The sequence below is a fragment of the Canis lupus genome, chromosome 6 (genome assembly GCF_011100685.1).
Source record: "Canis lupus familiaris isolate Mischka breed German Shepherd chromosome 6, alternate assembly UU_Cfam_GSD_1.0, whole genome shotgun sequence".
Taxonomy (NCBI): domain Eukaryota; kingdom Metazoa; phylum Chordata; class Mammalia; order Carnivora; family Canidae; genus Canis; species Canis lupus.
In genome coordinates, this window is record NC_049227.1 from 421,874 (window position 1) to 439,844 (window position 17,971).

The window sequence follows — 17,971 nt, forward strand, 5'->3', positions numbered from 1 at the left end:
TCAAGTGAAGAGAAAACTGGTCACAGCTAAATAACAACAAAGATAAATCGGACTCACGTCTCTCCAGTGCTGGATTCCTAGGAAATGAGACTCTTCTCTTCCTGCTTCTTTCCTGAATAAAAATGCAGCATAAAGTTCTGACCACAAATCTCTTTACGAGAGATCTTGTGAGTTCTGCAAAAGGAAGAGCCAGAAGGAGAGGTGGAAATGGACATCAAGGTCCAGACACAAGAAAGACAAGAACAGTCTAGCTCCTTCTGCCCACTGGTAGGACTGGCACAAAATAAGGGTCAGATGCAAAGTTCCCTAAGACTGCTTCCCTTGCGAAACGTTTGACTTCTGCCTCCTTTCAGCACTGCAGAGGAATAAACACGTCTTCTTTGCTGGCTTTAATTCTGCAAAAGCTTCAGATCGGACAGGAAATCACCTCCACCTGATCAGCAGAATGCTAAGGAGAGGGAAGGGGAAGAGGATTTACTGAGAGAACAAAATGCAGACACAGAGGAGCTGACTCAGGTGTATTGCAGACTCTGCAAAACAGATCCTGCTGTCTTCAAAACGAGTAGACAAAGTCGCCAACATGCCCAGAACAGTCACAGAAGAGTCCTGTTGCCCAATATCAAGGGAACAAAGCCAACAATTTTGAATTAAAATCCTCATAATTAAAACTGTAAATAGAAGTTCCAAAACTCAGAAGAAAAAAAGGTAAAAGAAATAGTTAAGAAGATGAGGCAAGAAAAAGCGAAGAGGTTGAAAAGGAAGGGATCCAGAATGGAAATAAATAATGCAGAAGGTTTAAAATGTAGTCCTTACTGAACTCAAAAGGGGTTGCATACCCTTTCATCCAATTTTTGAGTTAATCTCAAAAGCAAAGAAAGGAATATGGCTTCCATCTTGGCCCAGCCTTCGCCCACTGCTCTAAGGAAGGGCAGTTGCCCACGTTGGTAGCTGCCCTATGGTGACTGTGAAAAAAATAAATGTTTGTTGTTTTAAGTTGCTAAGTTTGGTGGTAATTCATTACACAGCAATAGATAGCTAGTATAACAGCTTTGAGATAGGCAAAACGTTCTTTAAGAATCCCCAAAGCGTGAACAATATAAGGAAAACATGATAGAATGATTTCATCAAGATGAAAAACTTCTGCTCAAGATACCCTTGTGGGACACATGGGTAGTGCAGTCAGTTAAGCATCTGACTCGTGATTTCAGCTCAGAATCAAGATCTCAAGGTGGTGAGATCAAGCCCCCCCTGCATGGGGCTCCACACTGGGCATAGAGCCTGCTTAAGATCCTCCCTCTCCCAAAGGGGAACCCTCTTGCATTGTTGGTGGGAATGCAAACTGGTACAGCCACTCTGGAAAACTGTGTGGAGGTTCCTCAAGAAGTTAAAGATAGAGCTACCCTATGACCCAGCAATTGCATGACTCGATATTTACCCCAAAGATACAGATGCAGTGAAACGCGGGGACACCTGCACCCCAATGTTCACAGCAGCAATGTCCACAACAGCCAAACTGTGGAAGGAGCCTCGGTGTCCTTCCACAGATGGATAAAGAAGATGTGGTCTATATACACAATGGAATATTACTCAGACGTCAGAAACGACAAATACCCACCATTAGCTTCCACGTGGATGGAACTGGACGGTATTGTGCTGAGTAAAGTAAGTCAATCGGAGAAGGACAATCAACCTATGGTTTCACTCAAATGGGGAATATAAGAAATAGTGAAAGGGATTATAAGGGAAAGGAGGAGAACTGAGTGGGAAAAATTACAGAGGAAGATAAACCATGAGAGAGACTCCTAACTCTGGGAAACAAACAAAGGGTTGCAGAGAGGGAGGTGGAGGGAGGATGGGGTAAGTCGGTGACGGGCACTGGGGAGGGCACTTGATGAAATGAGAACTGAGTGTTATACTATATGTTGGCAAATTGAATTTATTTTTTGTAATTATTTATTTATTTACTCATGAGAGAGAGAGAGAGAAGCAGAGACACAGGCAAAGGGAGAGCAGGCTTCACGCAGGGAGCCGGATGGGGGGCTCCATCCGGGATTCTGGGGTCACGCCGAAGAATGAGCGAAGGCCCACGCTCAACCGCTGAGCCACCAAGGCGTCCCATGGCAAACTGAATTTAAATAAAAAAGTAATTCATTAAATTTTTAAAAAAATCATTTAACCAAATTTAAAAGGGCGGGGGGTGGTGGTGACGCCTAGGTGGCTCAGTGGTTGAGCATCTGCCTTCCGCCCAGGAGGTGATCCTGGAGTCCCGGGATCGAGTCCCTGCGTCGGGCTCCCTGTGAGGCGCCTGCTTCTCCCTCTGCCTGTGTCTCTCTGCCTCTTCTCTGCATCTCTCATGAATAAATAAATACGAGGGCACTTGATGGGATGAGCACTGGGTTATACTATATGTTGGCAAATCGAACTCCAATAAAAAATATACTAAATAAATAAATAAAAATAAAAAATAAAATTCTAATTCTGATGGGAAAGATGAGAAAGTCAGACACAGCAACTCTTAATGTCCGAGGTTTTCCGAATCCTGTCCTGACTGCCCTGAGCAGGATTGCATCATTCATTCATGCTGTTTGGTAACAGGCAGCAAGGGGATGAAGCAAGGGACACCTCTTCAAAAGTACATGGATGAAAAGAAACCCCGAAACCCCATGACATTTTTTGTTTACCTATCCCGGTGAATAAAAACACAGGCAAAGTGCGAAGCCGTGGCTGCGGAAGAGGCCGAGCGGCAGAGGAGAAAGCTGAGCACAGGGAGGGAGACACACATGCCCAGACTCACCCCGCCGCCGGCTGCTGCCTCCTGGGCCGCCGCGGCTCCGGCTCCGGCTCCGGCTCCCGGCTCCCGGCCCCCGGCTCCCGGCTCCCGGCCCCCGGCCGCGCCTCCCGCTTCACGTCCGCTGGCGGCGCTCCGACCGGGCGGCGGTGACCTGTGCGGGCCCGCGGGGCGTACCAGGCAGACCCCGGGAGCCGCGGATCGGCGCGCGGGGCTCAGCAGGCTGGCGGCGCGGCGCGGCGCTGGGGTGAGCCGGCCCGCCCCGGGGTGGGGCTCCCCGCCCGCCCGCCCCTCCCCCGGCGGGGCTCGGCCCCCGCGGCCCCGGGCGCGCACCCCGCCCGCACCGCGCGGAGGAGGGCGGAAGCGCTCCCCGCCCGCACCCTCGGGGCAGGGGCCGGCGGGGGCGGCCGGGGGCTCTGTGCTGCTGTGGCCGCGAACGAAAGCTCCTTAGGGACCTTTTCTGAATCCGCGTTGGACCTCTTGTTCTTGCAGGAATGGAGGTCTCCAAGAGAATTTCAGTAACTGCTAATATTCCTACTACATGTCAACTATGCTGCAATTAAAAGAGCAAACCTACTTATATTGGCAACTAAAATGCAGAAAACCATGAGTGGACAAATGAATCTACATTCTTTTTTTTCTTGTCATCCAGTTTTCGTCTAGGAGTCACTTGCTAAGCTCCTTTTGAGTGGACTATAATAAATAAAGGGGAGCTCTGGCTCAGCTGGCTGGAGCTGGGCTGGGGCCCCTCCCTAAAACACGGCCTGAAACCTCAGATGCCAACAGTTCTGCAGGCTCCCTCCAAGTGATCCCTGGGGCAGAGGGGTCGCAGCTGCTGGAGCAGAGCCCACTTGGCCAGAGCATCCCTGCCTTTGGCTACAGAACCTCTCAAGAACACAATCCTGTCCAGAATTGTAAGAGTGCTGCTGCTCTTGCGCCAGGCGGGCCCTTGAAAGTTAGTACTGTCAGATGTCATTTGTAAGAAAATGGTTGCAGGTTTGGGACACACCTGATTTAATTTCTCCCAGATCTGCCCAAGACGGTTCTGATCTGAAGAACAGACAGGAGGAATTTTGATGTTTTAAAATGTGAAGTAAAAAAATGATACCACGAATGGGAGGAGAGCAAAATACGGGAGTCTAAAAAACAATCTAGTTAAGAAACTGTTTATATTTTGTAGTAATTTAGAAAGAAGTATAATAAAAAAAACAAGATGGGCAGCCCCGGTGGCACAGCGGTTTAGCGCCGCCTGCAGCCCAGGGTGTTATCCTGGGCACCGGGGATCGAGTCCCACCTCATGGAGCCTGCTTCTCCCTCTGCCTGTGTCTCTGCCTCTCTTTCTGTGTCTCTCATGAATAAATAAATAATTTAAAAAAATAAAAATAAAAGAACAAGATGTTAAACACCAAATACTTGTATATGAACATAAATGGTAATTTATGTTCTAGTATTTCTAGGGAAAAGAAATCCAAGTACAATAACGTGAAAAAGTAGAATTAATATCTGCTATAATTCATATTTCAAAGATGTTTAATATGAAGCAGATTTCAAATAAAATATTTGTACTAAATAAAATCTGGCCTCTGTACCCACCTCCCAATTACACCTGTACTAGCACTTGTGGTCATAAGGTGGCAGGTTATAAACACAAACCATATTAAAAAAAAAAAAGTTCAGAGGAAGCTAATGGGTGGTCACAGATACATCTAAGAATCACCAAGTAATCTTCCCTGACAAGGCATAACTATACAAACACATCATAATATGCTTCATTGTTCTTCTGGAATAATGTTAAATAGCACATGTGAATCAAATAAAAGTGCAGGATAATAAAACAGTAGCAAATTATTTGCAAAGTTTTCATCATAATTGGTTAGTAAAAAGTAATACAGGTAATACTAGTAGTGTTCCTGAAAGGTTTCCTATAGATCACATTTTTATAAGCTAGTATATTGACTGATGATTAACTATATTAGGATCATGTACATTTTAAAAATAATTCAGTGCTAATAAAATAGCCTTCTAAAATGGAGTAAATTGGAACAATCACTCCAGAAAACAATATAACATTCAGTAACACTGAACATGCACATTTTCTATAACCCAGGGATTCCACCTCAGGAATACACTCAGAAGAAACTCACACATGAGTAGCAGGAGTCACATATAAGAATGTTCACAACAATAGTGTATACATATAAAGAGTCATTGACCAGAAACTTAAAAAAAAGAGAATATCATTTAATATCATAAAAGGTACTTAAATAAAATTGAGGATGGTAGTTACTTCTGGATACAGGAAAGAAAATGAGACTGGGAAGAAATTATAGAGTTCTTTAATGGCAGTGAGTATACAGATATTTTTTTAATATCCATGTGTATGTGTATATATATTTTTGTGATATTTGTATATCAATACATTAAATACTAACACACTGAAATATCATGTTTCAAAAGAATATAGTTAAGGGCAGCCCCGGTGGCGCAGCGGTTTAATGCCGCCTGCAGCCCAGGGCGTGATCCTGGAGACCCTGGATCGAGTCCCAGGTCAGGCTCTCTGTATGATGCCTGCTTCTCCCTCTGCCTGTGTCTCTGCCTCTCTCTATCTCTATGAATAAATAAATTAAATATTAAAAAAACAAAAGAATATAGTTAAAGAAAAATACAACTTAATGTAAATATTGACATTCAAAATAAGTCACACCATGGAAATATGCCTATGATATGTCCTATGAAAGAAGTGGCTCCAGAACTATATATACAGTTTGATTCTCATTTCTGAAAGAAGAAAACTCTGTGCATGTCAATAGTAATTCTGGCAAGCAATTAATCCTGGGGAGTAAAAAGAATGAAGAATTTACCTTTCTAATTTATTTGGTTTCATATTGGTTGAGATTAGTTTTAAAACATTTATTACTTTTGTAATAATTTGTGAATCAGTTAAAACTAAATCGCTTTAGGAGTAGGTAGAGGGTGAAATAGGTGAAGGTGCCCAAAAATTACAAATTTCCAGTTATAAAATAAATAAGTTAGAGGTATATGATTAAAATGAGAAAACTCAGGTTTTTTTCCTTCCCATGTAGGAAGCAAAACCCAATTCTTTCTTCCTGTGCTGTCCTTTACTACTTACACAAAACACTTTACTTCTGGTCATCAGATGTGGTAGTTTTACCCCACATCAAATAATTCTCTGCAACACCAGATGTTCCTATATCCTATACTCCTAACTCAATTCTGACACTATCTTCTCAAAGCATGATATCCCACAGATGAAGGGCCCAATCCCACAAGACTGCCCCCCAACACACAATCTTCAGATACTCAGGTTATTATCTGTGCTTCTGATCGATTGGCTATATATCGGAGAGGTTCCAATGACCCCCTCTTTAGGTTTAACTGATTTGCTAGAGTGGTTTACAGAACTCAAGAAACACTTACTTACATTTACCAGCTTACTAAGGGTACAGATGGACAACCAGATGAAGAGATATATAGGGTGAAGTCTGGGAGAGTCCCAAGCACAGGAGCTTCAGACCCCATGAGATTGGGGTATATCACCTTCCCCAGGGAGGGTGTGTTCACCAACCTGGAAGCTCTTTGAACACCATACTTTTGGAATCTTACGGAGTTTTCATCGTGTAGGCATGATCAATCATTAACTCCATTTACAGCCCTCTCTCTTCTCAAGAGAATGGGAGGCAGGGCTGAAAATTCCAAGCTTCTAATCATGGACTGGTCTTTCTGGTGATTAGAACTCATCCAGAAGCCCACTCAGAGTTGCTCCATTAGAACACAAGATGCTCTTATCACCCAGGAAATTATAAGGGTTTTAGGAACTCTGTTTCAGCTACAGAAGTCAGGGAGGCCTGGTGGTTCAGTGATTGAGCGTCTGCCTTCAGCTCAAGGTGTGATCCCAGGGTCCTGGGATCAAGTCCCACATTGGGGTCTCTGCAGGGAGCCTGCTTCTCCCTCTGCCTATGTCTCTGCCTCTCTCTGTGTGTGTCTCTCATGAATGAATAAATAAAATCTTAAAAAGAAAAACCGGAAGTCAAAAACCAATATTAAAACAAGAGATGCTCCTGGTATTCTTATCACTTAGGAAATAACAAGAATTCTGGAGCTCTGTGCCAAGAACGAGGGTGAACAAATATATATTTTTATTATCTCACTGTAATGCACAACATGGTTGTGCAGTTAATGATACTGTGTTGCATATCTGAAAGTTGCTAAGAGAGTAGTTCTCATCCTAAGAAAAAAATTGTAAATATGTATGGTGATGGATATTGACTTATTGTGATCATTTCACCATATATACAAATATCAAATCATTATGTTGTATACCTGAAACATAGGTTATATGTCACCTATACCACAATAAAAAAATAAGTAAAACAAAATCTAAAATAAATGAATCAATAAATAAATGCCTCAAATTGCTAAGTCAAATGATTATCAAAAAAGTTATCTAAAGTTGGTAACTGGGGGCACCTGGGTAGCTCAGTCAGTTAAGCATCTGCCTTGAGCTCAGGTCATGATCCCAGGGTCCTGAGATTGAACCCCACGTCAGGCTCTCTGCTCAGTGGGGAGCCTGCTTCTCCCTCTCCTGCTTGCCGTCCCTCTGCTAATGTACACTCGCTCGATCACTCTTGCTCTCTGTCAAATAAATAAATAAAATATTTTTAAATAAATAAAGTTGCTAACTAGTCTCAGCCAATTGTGAAATCCTGTAATCCACCTTCCTAGATCTCATTCAACTTAGGGTGACCATGCATTCCTGATTTGATTAGTGGGATTCATACAGAAACATGCTGAGGAGATTGCTGGAAAGGCTTTTTTTCTCTCCTAATATGAGAAGAAAATAACATTACTGGCCTACTCCCTTTCTATTTCCTCCAGCCTCTAATATTAATGAGATGAGTGGAAGTACAGCGGTCATCTTGCAACCATGAAGAAAAACCCCAAAAATGGCAGCAACCAACTAGAAATGATTGCACCATGGTTCCCAATACCAACAGCCACCCATCTCTAGATTTCTTTTTAAAAATCCTGTTTGTTTAAGCCAGTGCAGTTGAGCCCTCTATTATTTGTGGGTGGAAGGCTAAAGAAAGCTGAACAGAGATCTCAGCTGCTGTGCACCACTGAGTAAACAGAGTTTACTCATTTGAATCTTGTCAAAGTAGAGGGATTTGTACACACCCTAGGCTTTTCACTATAACCCCAGAAGGACCCCGGTTTAGGAGCAAACATTATGTCCCAAAACAAAGTATTTGCTTTAAAACTGAGAGCTAAGGATAAAACTAAGGGACTACGTCTTCAAAGGGTTTGCTTGAAACGTCAGGAGGGGACAGGGGGACAGATATAAAAGTCTTGGGCTCAGCCTGGGGAGTTTAGCCCAGCGTGGCTGAGCTTCCAGCGTGGCTGAGCTTCCAGAGTGTCTCCCAGGTGCCTTGTGAAGCCCTCTCGGGCCAGCTGGTGGCCTAACAAAGTATAAGACACCACAAGTACAAGGCAATTAGCCATTATTTTAACTTTCTGATAGAACAAATGTAAGCATTCTTTAGAAAAAAATAATGGAAACTAAGTCTCTAAAATATTCAGTGCAAAATACCCAACATTCAATCAAAACTTAAGACTTTTGGGATGCCTGGGTAGCTCAGGAGTTGAGTATCTGGCTTCAGTTCAGAGTGTGATCCTGGAGTCCCGGGATCAAGTCCCACAGGAGGCCCCTGCAGGGAGCCTGCTTCTCCCTCTGCCTGTGTCTCTGCCTCTCTCTCTGTGTCTCTCATGAATCAATCAATCAATCAACCAATCAATCATTTTTTAAAATTGAAAAGAAAAAAATAGAGAAAATCTATAAAACCAAAAGCTAGTTCTTTGAAAAGATCAATATAATTGACAACTAGCAATACTGACAGAATACTGACAGAAAAAGGGGGGAAGCAGAAAAAGACACAAATTTCCAGTGTAGGAATGAAACAGGAGATATCACTGTAGACCTTATAGACCCTAAAAGGATAGAAAGGAAATACTCAGAACATATTATACACATTTTTGATGAAATGGACCAATTTCTTTGAAAATCACAAACTACCAAACTTAACCAATAGGAAAAATATATAACATAGATATTCCTATGTTAATTAAAGAAATTTAATCTGCAAGATTTTTTAAATAAGCTTTTGAAAAAGATTTCCAGGCCAAGATGGCTTCACTGGAGAATTCTATCAAACATTTAAGGAAGAATTAACATCTATTTTACACACGCTCTTCTAGAAAATAGAAAAGGAAGAAATACTTTCTAATTCATTTCATGAGGCCTGTATTACCCTTATACCAAAACTAGACAAAGGTAGTACTAAAAAAGGGAAAGGTGAAGCAAGAAAAGGAAAGGAAAGGAAAAGAGGGGAGGGAAGGGAAAGGAGAGGAAAGGGGAGGGGAAGGGAGGGGAGGGGAGGAGAGGGGAGGGGAGGGGAGGGGAGGGGAGGGGAGGGGAGGGGAGGGAGGGAAGGGAAGGGAAGGGAAGGGAAGGGAAGGGAAGGGAAGGGAAGGGAAGGGAAGGGAAGGGAAGGGAAGGGAAGGGAAGGGAGCCATAGATTGGTATCTCAGGAACTGAGGCACAAAAGTTCTCAAGAAAAAATTAGCAAATCAAATCCAGCAACGAATAAAAAGAACTAAACACCATGACCAAGTGGGATTTATTCCAAATACGCAAGACTGATTCAACATTAGAAAATCAATCAATATAAAACACCATGTTAACAATATAAAGAAAAAACACATGATCTTATTGATGCAGAAAAAACATTTGACAAAATTCAACATTCATTCATGATAAAAGCTCTCAGCAAACTACACATAGAAGGAAACTTCTTCATCCTGATAAAAAGGCATCTACATAAAACATAAAGATATCGGGATCCCTGGGTGGCGCAGCGGTTTAGCGCCTGCCTTTGGCCCAGGGCGCGATCCTGGAGACCCGGGATGGAATCCCACGTCGGACTCCCGGTGCATGGAGCCTGCTTCTCCCTCTGCCTAGGTCTCTGCCTCTCTCCTTGTGTGTGTGTGTGTGTGTGTGTGTGACTATCGTAAATAAATAAAAATTAAAAAAAAAACACATAAAGATATCCTCATACTTAATTAAGAAAGTCTGCATGACGGCCACCCGGGTAGTTCAGCAGTTTAGCACTGCCTTTGGCCTAGGGTGTGATCCTGGAGACCCGGGATTAAGTCCCACATCAGGCTCCCTGCATGGAGCTTGCTTCTCCCTCTGCCTGTGTCTCTGCGTCTCTCCCTCTCTCTGTGTCTCTCATGAATTAATAAATAAAATCTTTTAAAAAAAAGGCTGGATGCTTAATTCCTAAGATAGGGAATAAGGAAAGAATGTCCTCTCTCATCACCATTCCTATTCGACACTATATTGGAAGTCCCAGGCAGTGTAATAAGGCAAAAAACAAAAACAAAAACAAAAAATTGTCCTTTTTTTTTTTTCAGATAACATGATTATCTCCATAGAAAATCCCAAGTGATTTAAAAAAAATCTCCTACAACTAAAAAGGTCACAGGATAATAGGATATATGGTCAACATACAAAAGTCAGCATATTACTTCCACATGGATAGAACTGGAGGGTATTATGCTGAGTGAAATAAGTCAATCGGAGAAGGACAAACATTATATGGTCTCATTCATTTGGGGAATATAAAAAATAGTGAAAGGGAATAAAGGGGAAAGGAGAGAAAATGAGTGGGAAATATCAGAGAGGGTGACAGAACATGAGAGACTCCTAACTCTGGGAAATGAACAAGGGATGGTGGAAAGGGAGGTGGGCGGGGGGTTGGGGTTACTGGGTGATGGGCACTGAGGGGGGCACTTGATGGGATGAGCAGTGGGTGTTATGCTATATGTTGGCAAATTGAATTCCAATAAAGAGAATTTTTAAAAAATAAAAATAAAAAATAAATAAAAAAGAACAAAGGGGGGAATCAATAAAGATGAAACTAAAAAGAACATAAATAAAAATTGATATTATGAAAAACGCACTTACCAATACAGAGGATAAAAATGAGCAAAGCCAACAATATGAGATAATGAAAGAGAACAAAAACAATAGCTATAGACAATAGGCAAGGGAGACACACTATAAGGACAGTTGAGCTTCCCAAATAACCAAAACATGAGAACAAAATAAGTATTTAAAGATATCTAAATAACAGCTACTTGATTTAAAGAAAGACACAGTTTAAGATCCATCAGCAGCTCCCTGCCCGCCTTGTTGGTGGAAGGCAGTGGCTGAACTTGCATCTGCTCGCTGTCCCCAAGGGCCTCCTTCAGGTCCTCCTGCTCCTGGACCTAGTGCAGGAGATCCATGCCAAGGCCTCCCCCATCTTTCCAACATCTGCAGGACACTAATCCCATTAAGATGAACCGTAGTGTGGTCTTCACTTCTAGAAGCCTTGAAAGTAAGAGCAGTTTCCCAAGGTAATGGTGTCTGAATCAGGCCCAGAAGAATGAAATGGGGGAGTTGTGAGAGATGCAATCTAGAGATCCATAAAGTTCTTCTCGTGGATGTAAAGACCTCTTCAGGAGAGGAGTTAAGATGGCAGAGGAGTATGGGGGCCCCAAGTTCAACTCGTGGCTCGAATACAACTAGATAGTTATCAAATCTTTCTGGACACCAGAAAAATCTATCTGAAGTGTGAGAAAACAAAGCTACAAGTCTACTGGTAGAAAAGCGACCACTTTGGAATGTAGGAGGTGTGGAGACTTGAATCTGGTGTGATAGAGCTGAGGTACGGTGGGGAGGGAGCCTGCTTGGCTGCCCCAAAGTATTATAGAGCAGTGGAGCACAACATGGGAACCTTTAGAAGTCAGCTGGGGGTTTGGGGGGGTGGGGAGATGACACGTCCCTGGCCTAAATATGCCCGGGTGGCTTAGTGGGGTGGAACCCCGCTTGGAACACCGTTTGTGCATCTCCAGGGGAGAAAGCACGGTGGTGTCTGAGTGCCACCAGCTTCCAGGGACAGAAGCCCAGAAGCCCACTGAGGACAGTGAGTCTAGGCACCAGCCTCCTGCTCTGTGTTGCTGTAAACTGCGAACTGCTGCACAGTCCTGTGACCACCTTTGTGGAGTGGCTCCAGCAAAAGACAGAAGGCTGGGGAGACACCCCCCCCCCCGCCCCGGGGAGAACAGTGGGGGTCTGCACCCCAGGAGTCCCTAAAAGTTAGAGTTGTGAAACTCAGTGCATGCCTGAGATAAAAACGCTCAGCCACATGCAGGGTGAACAGAGTTCTGACAGAAACCAGGTAGACAAGAGTGCTTGATTGCTCTTTTGAGAGAGCTCACTGAAGACTCAGGGATGCATATTTTCAGTTCCGGGGCTAGAGACCTGGGCCCTGCCATAGTCATCCCGCCCATCTGTGCTCAAAGCCTCCAGGGAGCAAAACAGCGCTACCTGGCGGACAAAAGTGCTGCCTACACGGAACCCCGCCTCCTTCCCCACTGAAGGTACCGCTCACCAGGCAGGGCAGGTCCACGTGACGCATGTGGTCCCTCCCCCGGAAGACCAGCACAATCTCTCCGACCTAGTTTACTGATAGAAGGCTGCAAGCTTCAACTCTAGGGGAAAACGGTATCCAGCATACTTTGTATTTTTATTCTTTAGTCCTTTAGTAAAATTTTTTCAGATATTTCCTTATTTTTCAATTCTTTCTTAATTGGAGGTCTAGTACCTTTTAACAAGCAGACCAAAACACACCCAAGATCTAGTTTTATTTGTCTTTGTTGTTGTTTTTGTTGGTTTTTTCTTTTTCTATCACCTTTTCCTTTATGGACAAAATGACTAGATGGAAAAATTTACCCCAAAAGAAAGAATAGGAGGTAGTACTCACAACCAGGGAGTTAATCAATACAGCTATAAGTAAGATGTCTTAACTAGAATGTATGTATGTATTTATTTATTTATAAAGATTTTATTTACCTTTTCATGAGCAACCAGAGAGAGAGAGAGAGAGAGGCAGAGACACAGGCAGAAGGAGAAGCAGGCTCCATGCAGGGAGCCCGACGTGGGACTCGATCCCTGGGACTCAATCCGAGGTCTTCCAGGATCAGACCCTGGGCTGAAGGTGGTACTAAACCGCTGAGCCACCTGGGCTGCCCTGAACTAAAATTTAAAAGAACAATTATAGGGATCCGTGGGTGGCGCAGCGGTTTAGCGCCTGCCTTTGGCCCAGGGCACGATCCTGGAGACCCAAGATCGAATCCCACGTCGGGCTCCCGGTGCATGGAGCCTGCTTCTCCCTCTGCCTGTGTCTCTGCCTCTCTCTGTGTGTGTGTGACTATCATAAATAAATAAAAATTAAAAAAAAAAAGAACAATTATAAAGGTACTAGCTGGGCTTGAGAAAAGCATACAAGACACTAGAGAATCCCTTACTGTAGAGATTAAGAACTAAAATCTAGTTAGGTCAAAATTTAAAATTCTATAACTATGAATTGCAGTCCCCAGGGGAGACTACAAAAATGAGGGTGAAAGAAGCAGAAGAGTGAACCGTGATATGGGTGATAAAATTATGGAAAATAATGAAGTTGAAAAGAAGAGGGAAAGAAAACTATTAAGTCATGAAGGTAGACTTAGGGAACTTAGTGATGCCATAAAGCAAAATAATGTCCCTATTACAGGAATCCCAGAGGAAGTAGAGCAGGAAAAAAAGGTTTATTTGAACAAATTATAGCTGAGAACTTTCATAATCTAGGGAAGGAAATAGGCACTCAAGTCCAAGAAGCACAGAGAACTCCACTCAAAATCACCAAAGATAAGGCAGTGCCATGATAAAGGGACACCTGGGTGGCTCAGTGGTTGAGTGTCTACCTTTGGCTCAGGTCATGGTCCCAGGGTCCTGGGACTGAGTCCTGAATCAGGCTCTCTGCAGGGAGCCTGGCTTCTACCTCTGCCTATGTCTCTGCCTCTCTCTGTGTCTCTCATGAATAAATAAAATCTTTAAAACACACACACACACCCATAATATACTGAAACTTGCAAATTACAAAGATAAAGGAAAAATCCTGAAAACAGCTTGAGACAAGAGGTCCTTAACCTATAAGGGTAGGCACATAAGGCTGGCAGCATACCTGTCCACAGAGACCTGGCAGGACAGAAAGCACTGGCATGATATATTCAATGTACGAAATGGGAAAAATATGAAGCCAAAAATACTTTATCCAGCAAGAATACCATTCAGAATAGAAGGAGAAATAAGGAATTTCCAAGATAAACAAAAACCAAAGGAACTTGGGAACACTAAACCAGCTCTGCAAGAAATATTAAAGCAGAAGACCAAACGTAACAAAGATCAGAAAGGAACAGAGAGGGGCACCTGAGTGGCTCAGTCCAGTAAGCATCTGAATTTAGTGCCATTGCACTACCCATGAAGATGCTGTGTCTATAGATTGTTCCTTTTTTAAAAAAGATTTTATTCATTTCTTTTGAGAGAGAGGGAGAGAGCAAGCAGGAGACACAGAGAGAGAGAGGGCACAGCAGGAGGAGGGGCAGAGGCAGCAGGAGAAACAGACTCCGCTTAATAGTGAACCTGTTGTGGGGCTCACTCCTAGGACCCTGAGATTTCACCCTCATTTTTGTAGTCTCCTTTGGGGACTGCAATTCATAGTTATAAAAATTTAAATTTTGACCTGACTAGATTTTAGTTCTTAATCTCTACAGTAAGGGATTCTCTAGTGTCTTGTATGCTTTTCTCAAGCCCAGCTAGTATCTTTATAATTGTTCTTTTATTTATTTTTTCATGTGAAAGTTTTTATTTTTTTATTTTTTAATAAACAAAAAGTATTTAATTTAAAAATTTTGTGTCTTTTTTTTTTTTTAATTTATGATAGTCACAGAGAGAGAGAGAGAAAGAGAGAGGCAGAGACACAGCCAGAGGGAGAAGCAGGCTCCATGCACCGGGAGCCCGATGTGGGATTCAATCCCGGGTCTCCAGGATCGTGCCCTGGGCCAAAGGCAGGCGACAAACCACTGCGCCACCCAGGGATCCCCTTATTTAAAAATTTTGTATTTGAGTATAGTTGACATGCAGTGTTACAATAGTCTCAGGTGTACAACACAGTGATTTAACAAGTCTATATGTTTTGTTATGCTCACCACAGATGTAGCTACCATCTGTCACCATACAATGCTATTACACTACCTCTGACTATATTGCCTATGCTGTATCTTTTTTTTAATAAATTTATTTTTTATTGGTGTTCAATTTACCAACATACAGAATAACACCCAGTGCTCATCCCGTCAAGTGTCCCCCTCAGTGCCCGTCACCCATTCACCCCCAACCCCCGCCCTCTTCCCCTTCCACCACCCCTAGTTCGTTTCCCAGAGTTAGGAGTCTTTAAGTTCTGTCTCCCTTCCTGATATGTCCCACACATTTCTTCTCCCTTCCCTTATATTCCCTTTCACTATTATTTATATTCCCCAAATGAATGAGAATATATAATGTTTGTCCTTCTCCGATTGACTTACTTAACTCAGCATAATACCCTCCAGTTATTGGTGGGTTGAAGCAAATGGTGGGTATTTGTCATTTCTAATGGCTGAGCAATATTCCATTGTATACATGAACCACATCTTCTTTATCCATTCATCTTTCGATGGACACCGAGGCTCCTTCCACAGTTTGGCTATTGTGGCCATTGCTGCTAGAAACATCGGGGTGCAGGTGTCCCGGCGTTTCACTGCATCTGTATCTTTGGGGTAAATCCCCAACAGTGCAATTGCTAGGTCATAGGGCAGGTCTATTTTTAACTCTTTGAGGAACCTCCACAGTTTTCCAGAGTGGCTGCACCAGTTCACATTCCCACCAACAGTGCAGGAGGGTTCCCTTTTCTCCGCATCCTCTCGAAAATTTGTGGTTTCCTGCCTTGTTAATTTTCCCCATTCTCACTGGTGTGAGGTGGTATCTCATTGTGGTTTGGATTTGTATTTTCCTGATGGCAAGTGATGCGGAGCATTTTCTCATGTGCATGTTGGCCATGTCTATGTCTTCCTCTGTGAGATTTCTGTTCATGTCTTTTGCCCATTTCATGATTGGATTGTTTGTTTCGTTGCTGTTGAGTTTAATAAGTTCTTTATAGATCGTGGAAACTAGCCCATTATCTGATACGTCATTTGCAAATATCTTCTCCCATTCTGTAGGTTGTCTTTTAGTTTTGTTGACTGTATCCTTTGCTGTGCAAAAGCTTTTTATCTTGATGAAGTCCCAATAGTTCATTTTTGCTTTCGTTTCTTTTGCCTTCGTGGATGTATCTTGCAAGAAGTTACTGTGGCCGAGTTCAAAAAGGGTGTTGCCTGTGTTCTCCTCTAGGATTTTGATGGAATCTTGTCTCACATTTAGATCTTTCATCCATTTTGAGTTTATCTTTGTGTATGGTTCAAGGAAGTGGTCTAGTTTCATTCTTCTGCGTGTGGATGTCCAATTTTCCCAGCACCATTTATTGAAGAGACTGTCTTTCTTCCAATGGATAGTCTTTCCTCCTTTATCGAATATTAGTTGACCATAAAGTTGAGGGTCCACTTCTGGGTTCTCTAGTCTGTTCCATTGATCTATGTGTCTGTTTTTGTGCCAGTACCACACTGTCTTGATGACCACAGCTTTGTAGTACAACCTGAAATCTGGCATTGTGATGCCCCCAGATATGGTTTTCTTTTTTAAAATTCCCCTGGCTATTCGGGGTCTTTTCTGATTCCACACAAATCTCAAAATAATTTGTTCTAACTCTCTGAAGAAAGTCCATGGTATTTTGATAGGGATTGCATTAAACGTGTAAATTGCCCTGGGTAACATTGACATTTTCACAATATTAATTCTGCCAATCCATGAGCATGGAATATTTTTCCATCTCTTTGTGTCTTCCTCAATTTCTCTCAAAAGTGTTCTGTAGTTTCTGGGTATAGATCCTTTACCTCTTTGGTTAGGTTTATTCCTAGGTATCTTATGCTTTTGGGTGCAATTGTAAATGGGATTGACTCCTTAATTTCTCTTTCTTCAGTCTCATTGTTAGTGTATAGAAATGCCACTGACTTCTGGGCATTGATTTTGTATCCTGCCACGCTACCAAATTGCTGTATGAGTTCTAGCAATCTTGGGGTGGAGGCTTTTGGGTTTTCTATGTAGAGTATCATGTCATCAGCGAAGAGGGAGTTTGACTTCTTCTTTGCCAATTTGAATGCCTTTAATGTCTTTTTGTTGTCTGATTGCTGAGGCTAGGACTTCCAGTACTATGTTGAATAGCAGTGGTGAGAGTGGACATCCGTGTCTTGTTCCTGATCTTAGGGGAAAGGCTCCCAGTGCTTCCCCATTGAGAATGATATTTGCTGTGGGCTTTTCGTAGATGGCTTTTAAGATGTTGAGAAATGTTCCCTCTATCCCTACACTCTGAAGAGTTTTGATCAGGAATGGATGCTGTATTTTGTCAAATGCTTTCTCTGCATCTAATGAGAGGATCCTATGGTTCTTGGTTTTTCTCTTGCTGATATGCTGAATCACATGGATTGTTTTACGAGTGTTGAACCAGCCTTGTGTCCCAAGGATAAATCCTATTTGGCCATGGTGAATAATTTTCTTTTTTTTTTTTTTTTGAATAATTTTCTTAATGTACTCTTGGATCCTATTGGCCAATATCTTGTTGAGAATTTTTGCGTCCATGTTCATCAGGGCTATTGGTCTGTAATTCTCTTTTTTGGTGGGGTCTTTGTCTGGTTTTGGAATTAAGGTGATGCTGGCCTCATAGAACGAATTTGGAAGTACTCCATCTCTTTCTATCTTTCCAAACAGCTTTAGGAGAATAGGTATGATTTCTTCTTTAAACGTTTGATAGGGGATCCCTGGGTGGCGCAGTGGTTTGGCGCCTGCCTTTGGCCCAGGGCGCGATCCTGGAGACCCGGGATCGAATCCCACAACGGGCTCCCAGTGCATGGAGCCTGCTTCTCCCTCTGCCTGTGTCTCTGCCCCCCTTTCTCTCTCTGTGACTATCATAAAAAATAAATAAATAAATAAATAAATAAATAAATAAATAAATAAATAAATAAACGTTTGATAGAATTACCCTGGGAAGCCATCTGGCCCTACACTTTTGTGTCTTGGGAGGTTTTTGATGACTGCTTCAATTTCCTCCCTGGTTA

The 17,971-nt window shown here is 42.7% G+C and overlaps 1 protein-coding gene across 9 annotated transcripts in view; it reads right to left on the reverse strand.

Annotated features, from left to right (window-relative positions):
* PSPH (phosphoserine phosphatase) overlaps positions 1 to 17,971 on the reverse strand; it is a 53,311-nt gene that overhangs the window by 16,326 nt on the left and 19,014 nt on the right. For 2 of the 9 annotated variants that reach the window (XM_038538966.1, XM_038538969.1), the window contains exon 2: positions 58 to 112. The exons of 4 other annotated variants lie outside the window; for them this stretch is intronic. The gene's annotated coding sequence lies outside the window, so the exon portion shown is untranslated. Of the gene's footprint in view, positions 1 to 57; positions 449 to 2,794; positions 2,818 to 17,971 lie in introns of those variants that run through there. 3 more of the 9 variants (XM_038538964.1, XM_038538965.1, XM_038538970.1) reach the window with 2 other exon arrangements.